This window comes from Macrobrachium nipponense, chromosome 35 (genome assembly GCF_015104395.2).
Source record: "Macrobrachium nipponense isolate FS-2020 chromosome 35, ASM1510439v2, whole genome shotgun sequence".
In the NCBI taxonomy this organism is placed as follows: domain Eukaryota; kingdom Metazoa; phylum Arthropoda; class Malacostraca; order Decapoda; family Palaemonidae; genus Macrobrachium; species Macrobrachium nipponense.
In genome coordinates, this window is record NC_061096.1 from 6,915,224 (window position 1) to 6,922,287 (window position 7,064).

Consider the following 7,064-nt stretch of genomic DNA (forward strand, 5'->3'; position numbering starts at 1 on the left):
ACCTGCTCATCGCAATTATATCAAACGCACACACAAACATATATATACATATATGTGTGTGTGTGTAAGCCTGTTAATCAACCACGAATTTTATTATCAAACATATTTAAATTTTACGTTTCTACTATATATGGTATATTCATCTTAATTACGTTGAGAGAAGATTGTCAACCAAGAAGCCTACGATATTTAAATAAATTACTATACACCTCACTGATATACCTTAACTAAAAACTTTTACGAAAATTTCCTAAAGTGAAAATTTATGACATCCTTTTCGAACATACATTTTGGGTATAACTTATCAAATCTCATTCCAAGCAAATTTTACAATAAATTCTCGGCTCAAAATAACACAAAAGTCTAATGCTTAAAATCTATCCTGTTGAACTCTATAAAAGACGAGTGTTCAATCCCATCATGTGAATCCTTTATGAAGAAAAAACGGCCTACTTATAACAAATGATAAGACTAAAGTTTTACAGAGAAGCAATTTCAAATAAGGCAAAGTTCAAAATGGCAAATGATTCAGCAAATGAAAAGGCGCATTGGGTCTCCATGCTTGATCCACAATGAAAATCGACATGAGGGCATTTTTACCTGAGTGATACTGACATTTCTTCAAGGGGCAGGTTAATTCGTCATCAAAAAACTATTACAACGGTAGTGAAGATACAATTTCAATTGGCCTTGTTTACGTAGGTTATGATTTTTCCTTTTCACGTCATAGCTTTTTTTATTCTTAATATAAATACTTGATCACATCCATCTATTCTTCAGCAGTCTACTAACCCTTGTTCTCTTTTACCTACGTGGAGAGGCCGCAGATTTGCACATGTACGTCTAGATGTGGTTGCTTTTTGCTATTTTCTAGATAAACCGGTTCAAAGTGCTGGTTTTCTGTACGGAAAAAATGATTAGTATACTGACCATCACTGAAAGATCAATAAACGGCATAGCAAACGTCTATAACCTTTCAAAAGGACAACACTAGTTTGAGGACATTTTTTTTTTCTTTTTAGTAAAAATAATCTCACCAGTTTCCGTATTTTTTTCTTACATTCAACAATAGTCCTTCCCACAAATAAGCCTGAATTCAAACTAGAATACCTACTTTCGCTTTCAAGTTAATTCTGTTCAACAGCTTCCGCAGAGCTCATTCTGTCTAGACTCAGCCACTTCATCTACCGGGTCATTCTAAAGCATTAAGGGTAACAGTCACTCTAATTATAAATGTCATCTATCTCCGTTATGCAGGTCATCCTGCTTTCCATTCAAGTACCTGGATTTTCATATGTAAACATTCCCTTTGAATTGAATATAGCATTTATGCTTAAGGCCAAGCACTGGGACCAATGAGGTCATTCAGCGCTGAAACGGAAATTGACAGTAAAAGTTTGAAAGGTGTAACAGGAAGAAAACTAAGCAGTTACTCTATGAATCAACTATTAAGGGATTGTGGAAAGTAAGATGGAAGAATAAGAATAAGATAGGAGGCACAGTAAATGGAACGAATGGGATTGCAGCTCGGGGCCGAGGGGACACTGCAAAGAACTTTAAGTATGCCTACAGTGCACTGCATGAGGCGCAGTGACGGTACCAACCCCCAACGGTGAATATTCACTGTGAAGATTCTCCTTTTGGAAGTCCTTTTGAATTCATCAGTAACATTTGTAATTTTTCTCTACTTTCTCATATCAACATAAATAAACAGCAACCATTCGGCCATTCTTTCATATTCTCTAATAACATGAGCCTACGTTACGCAATCAATCAATCAAATATATATATATATATATATGATGAGCTGCAATCAGAGGAGAGGTAGTAGTCTTAGATGAGTGGTGCAGCGACGGCTTAAGACTGCTAGATCCGTCATATGCACCCAGGCTAACTCCCCTCCCCCATCCTCTTTCCTGCCCACCCCAGCTAGGTAAGGTATGAATGTCAGCTAGGATCAATATCATCATTAAAGTCTTGCTAAGCAATCGAAAGGCTACACTTTTCAGGTATCAATTGATCTAGAGGGCAGAAGACCATGGAGTATGTATATAGATAATATATATATATATATATTATATATATATATATATATATATATATATGTATATGTATATATACATATACACATATATATGTGTACGCGAACTTGAAATGTATTTGTGTTACTAAATCTAGGTGGCTTTGAATGAAAGAAATGCTGCAAAAGCACTAGATACCTATAATTAAAATCACAACAGCACAAGATTATCACTTCATTAATAGGCACATGTACTGAAACGCAATACATTAAAGCTTCACAACCATCAACATGAACGTTGCTTTTGTAACGGTAGGTAGTAATTCACGTAACTTTCTTCCAAACGCTCTAAAAATATCTCTTAAAATTTAACATAATCTTAGCATTATGTAACATTTTATGAATAATTTCGTTCATTATAAATGACTATAAAGGATTATATATATATATATATATATATATATATATAATATACATATGTGTGTATATATATATATATATATATATATATATATATATATATATATACTATATATAAATACATAATATATTATACATATATATATATATATATTATATATATATATATATTATATATTTATATTATATATATATATATATTTATATTTATATTATAATATTAATAATTATAGTATATATACTATATATATATTGTGTGTGTGTGTGTGTGTGTGTTTGTGTGTGTATGTGTCTGTATGTGTCAGTAATCACTGACTGAAATGCGGTCGGTACCAGCCTAAGAACGTCAATACAATGTCTTCGGATGTAAACAATAGAAATCAGTAAACAGATTCAATTGAACTCTAGACATACCTTTTATCGAAGTCGACGATCACCGAAGAAAATACTTTTCTTCAAACTATAATGACGCAAAATCCAGGACAACGATTTTCAAGACGTACGATTTATAGTATGAATTTGCTCACTCATCACTTTCAGTTTCAAAATATTATTTTCCTCTTGTCTGAGAATTCTGGAATTAGTCTATTATTCTGATACCTAATAAACATCAACGTGACACCTGTAGTTCACAATGAATAATTGTTGTATAATGTGCGAGATACTCAATTCTAACTGTACACAAAAGTAGATTCCATTGAAGGAAGTCCGCTGTCGGAGCGAGTAACAGTCCACGTCGGTCTGCTGTCTGCAGCCAACTGAGCCTGGTTTGCGTCGCGTTTGCGGCCGTCGCCGATGAACAGGGCAACAAGGCAACGACAATTAGGGGACTCTTTACCTGCTGAAGAACGGTTGCCAGTTCATGATTATTTGCTCGTGCGCTGGATATGAAAACATGACGTCGTTATTAATATTTTTATAGTTTAATATATATATGTGTCACGTGAAATTTATGACAAACTTTTAAGCATAAAGCAAATGGGCGTGTTCCTTTGATATGGGCTAGCCGCAAAGGAAAGCAGACCAACATAAGCTCTCCCACTCTTTCCGTAATTCTGAATCGAGATCAATCCCCTGCGGGCAAGACGTCCACATCATCATTCCATTGGAGGCTCAAGCCTTCTACAAACTGCAAATCAAGAATATATAATGAAAAGAAAAGTGGTAGCTTCTCCGGTGACATAATAACGCTCTCAGGCAAAGACTGATCTTGACATCTTTCATTGAGGGCCTCTTAGAAGATCATATATAAATATATATATATCTATATATATATATATATATATACATATATATATATATATATATATATATATATATATATATATATATATATATAACTGAGGAAAACATTGTTCTGTTATTCTATTGTAAATCACTTAACAATGAATGAAAGGGGAGTCTTAAGTTGCACAATCCTGGGCTTTGGTCCCTGAGGGTCTCAAAAGGGGAGCCAAAAATCCAATTAAACAAACTTTCGAGTACAACAACCGTTTCAAGCCTGTTTCATTTAGATCACCCTCAAATTAAACTAATGCAACTTAAGACATGAACAGTTCCTCGCTGGACGAGGGGTTTTCGCGCTCAGCTGCCAATCCGGTGGTCCGAAGTTCGAATCCCGGCTCGACTAACGTGGAATCAGAGGAACTTATTTCCGGTGATAGAAATTCATATCTCGATGAAATGTGGTTCGGATCCCACAATAAGCTGTAGGTCCCGTTGCTAGGTGACCAATTGGTTCCTAGCCACGTAAAAATATCTAATCCTTCGGGCCAGCTCTAGGAGAGCTGTTAATCAGCTCAGTGGTCTTGTTAAACTAAGATATACTTAACTTAAGACATGAAAATAGCTGGGGTTACTAATTAAGACACCTACTAATTAACGACCAATTAACGATTTATTTAAACTTTCAAGTACAACAAAAATTCTTCTTGCAAATGATTGTTTAGTAATCCTAGACACCATATCCACAACTTAAGACGCAATGGTTTCCGAGGTCAGGTTTCAGCGCTTGCAGAAGGAAGTGGAAGAACCTCATGAAGGAAACGTGTGGACTCCATTATGAAGTTCAGGTTGCGAAACTCAAGAGGAACGAGCTGAGGTGCCTTCTAGAGGAACGAAATCATTGCTTCAAGTCGCTGGATAGGAGGACCGGTGTCCAGGGCGAACGGAACGACCAGTTGGAAGATGAGGTTCGACAGCTGCGAGGAGCGAAGGAGAAATTGGTTTGCCAGCTCAAGAACCTCCAGGGGAATTACAGATGCCTGGAGAAGGACAACTGGAAAATGCAGGAGCAGCTGTCCAGCTTCAAGGAATGGCGCAATCAAGTCTAAGCTGGCCTCACGAAGAGGGATCAGATGTGAAAAATATGAGAAGAATGTTTGTTGTATGGAAAGTTTTTTTTTTTTTCAATTTAAATCAATAAAGTTTATTTGTCAACTGCAATACTTTATTTCATCTTTGTGAAAACTAAAGGTTTCTATTTCATTAAAGTTTTTAACTTACTATATGGAGAGTTTGATGTTTATATGTGATAAGTTTGCTTTGTTAATCGTTGAAGGAAATTAAAGTTAGAGGGAAATAAGTATGATAAAATGTCTTCTAAGAGCTTTATTGATTCCTGAAAGGGAAAGGAAAGTGGGAGGAATGTAGAAACGGTGAGGAAAATGAGAGGATTCGTGGAGTGCCAGGAGGAGAAGCAGAGGATACAGAGAAGATTCGTGGAGTGCCAGGAGAAACAAAGGATTCAGAGAAGATTCTTGGAGTGCCAGGAGGAGATGCAGAGGATTCAGAGAAGATTCGTGTAGTGACATGAGAATGACATGAGAACCAGAGGATTCAGAGAAGATTCGTGGAGTGTCAGAAGAAGAAGCAGAGGATTCAGAGGATATATGTGGAGTGCTAGGAGAAGATGCAGAAGATTCAGAGGAGATTCGGGCATGCCAGGAGAAGGAGCAGAGGATTCAGAGAAGCCCCAGGAGAATCGAAAGGATTCAGTGGCATATTCTGGTTCTAAGGCTAAGCAGAGGTGTTGCTCTCTGCAGGGATGGCGGGCGAGGCCCGTCACGGGTCCCGGGAATGAGCAGGCGAAGCTCGCCACGGATCCCGTGAACGGGCGGGCGAGGCTCACCACGGGTCGCGGAACGGGCGGGCGAGGCCTGCCAGGTGTCCCAGGACAGGAGGGCGAGGCCCGCCATGTATCCCGGGACGGGCAGGCAAGGCCCGCCAGGTGTCCCAGGATGGGCAGGCGAGGCCACCAGGTGTCCTGGGATGGGCGGGCGAAGCCTGGCATGTGTCCCGAGACGGGCGGGCGAGACCCGCCAGGAGTCCGGGGACAGGCGGGCGAAGGCCGCCAGGTGTCCCGGGATGGGTGGGAGTGGCCCGCTAGGCGTCCCAGGACAGGAGGGCGAGGCACGGCAGGTGTCCCAGGACAGGGGGGCGTGGCCCGCCAGGTGTCCCGGGACGGGTGGGTGAGACCAGCCAGGTGTTCAGGGACTGGCAGGCGAGGCCCGCCAGGTGTCCCGAGACAGGCGAGAGTGGCCCGCCAGGTGTCCCGGGACGGGCGGGGGAGGCCCGCCTGGTGTCTCGGGACAGGCGGGCGAGGTCCGCCAGGTGTCTCAGGACAGGAAGGAGAGGTCCGCCAGGTGTCACGGGTACGGGTGGGTGTGGCCCGCCAGGTGTCCCGGAACAGGCTCGGGAGCCCAGCCAGGTGTCCCGGTATGGGCGGGCAAGGCCCGCCAGGTGTCCCAGGATGGGTGGGCGTGGCCCGCAAGGTGTCCTGGGACGGGCGGGCGTGGCACGCCAGGTGTCCTGGAACAGTCGGGCATGGCCCGCCAGGTGTCCCGGGATGGGTGGGCGAGGCCCGTCTGGGCGGGCCCCTGCCAGGTGTCTTAGGATGGGCGGGTGAGGCCCCCCAGGTGGTCCTGGGGCGGGTGGGCGTGCCCTGCCATGTGTCTCGGGATGGGTGGGCAAGGCCCGCAAGGTGTCCTGGGACGAGCGGGCGATTCCCACCCAGTATCCCAGGACGGGGGGGCATGCCCGCCAGGTGTCCCAGGACGGGTGGGCAGGGCCCGCCAGGTGTCCCGAGACGGGCAGGCGGGGCCCGCCACATGTTCCGGGATGGGCGGGTGAGGCTTGCCAAATGTCCTGGGACGGGTGGGCGAGGCCCGCCAGGTGTCCCGGGATGGGCGGGTGGGGCCCTCAAGGTGTCCCGGGACGGGCAGGTGGGGCCAGCCAGGTGTCACGGGACGGGAGGGTGAGGCCCGCCAGGTGTCCTCGGGACGGTGTTGAGTGAAACCCGCCCCCCAGGTGTCCGCGGGAGTGGCCCACCACGGATCCCGGGAACGGGCGGGTGAGGCTCGCCGCGGGTCGCAGGACGGGCGGGCGAGGCCAGCCAGGTGTCCCGGGACGGGCGGGCGAGGCCCACCAGATGTCCCTGGACAGGAGGGCAAGGCCCATCAGATGTCCTGGGACGGGCGGGCAAGGCCTGCCAAGTGTCCTGGCACAGAGCACGGAAACTTGCCAGCCAGGTGTCTTGGGACAGGCGGGCGAGGTCCGCCAGGTGTCTTGGGACAGGCGGGCGAGGTCCGCCAGGTTTCCTGGGATGGGCGGGGGAGGCCACCAG

The 7,064-nt window shown here is 44.5% G+C and overlaps 1 protein-coding gene across 2 annotated transcripts in view; it reads right to left on the minus strand.

The window, feature by feature from the left end:
• The window catches only part of LOC135208409 (uncharacterized), a 224,592-nt gene extending 221,373 nt beyond the window's left edge, over positions 1-3,219 (minus strand). For both annotated transcript variants that reach the window (XM_064240546.1, XM_064240544.1), the window contains exon 1: positions 2,855-3,219. The gene's annotated coding sequence lies outside the window, so the exon portion shown is untranslated. The remainder of the gene's footprint in view (positions 1-2,854) is intronic.
• Positions 3,220-7,064: the final 3,845 nt, after the last annotated feature.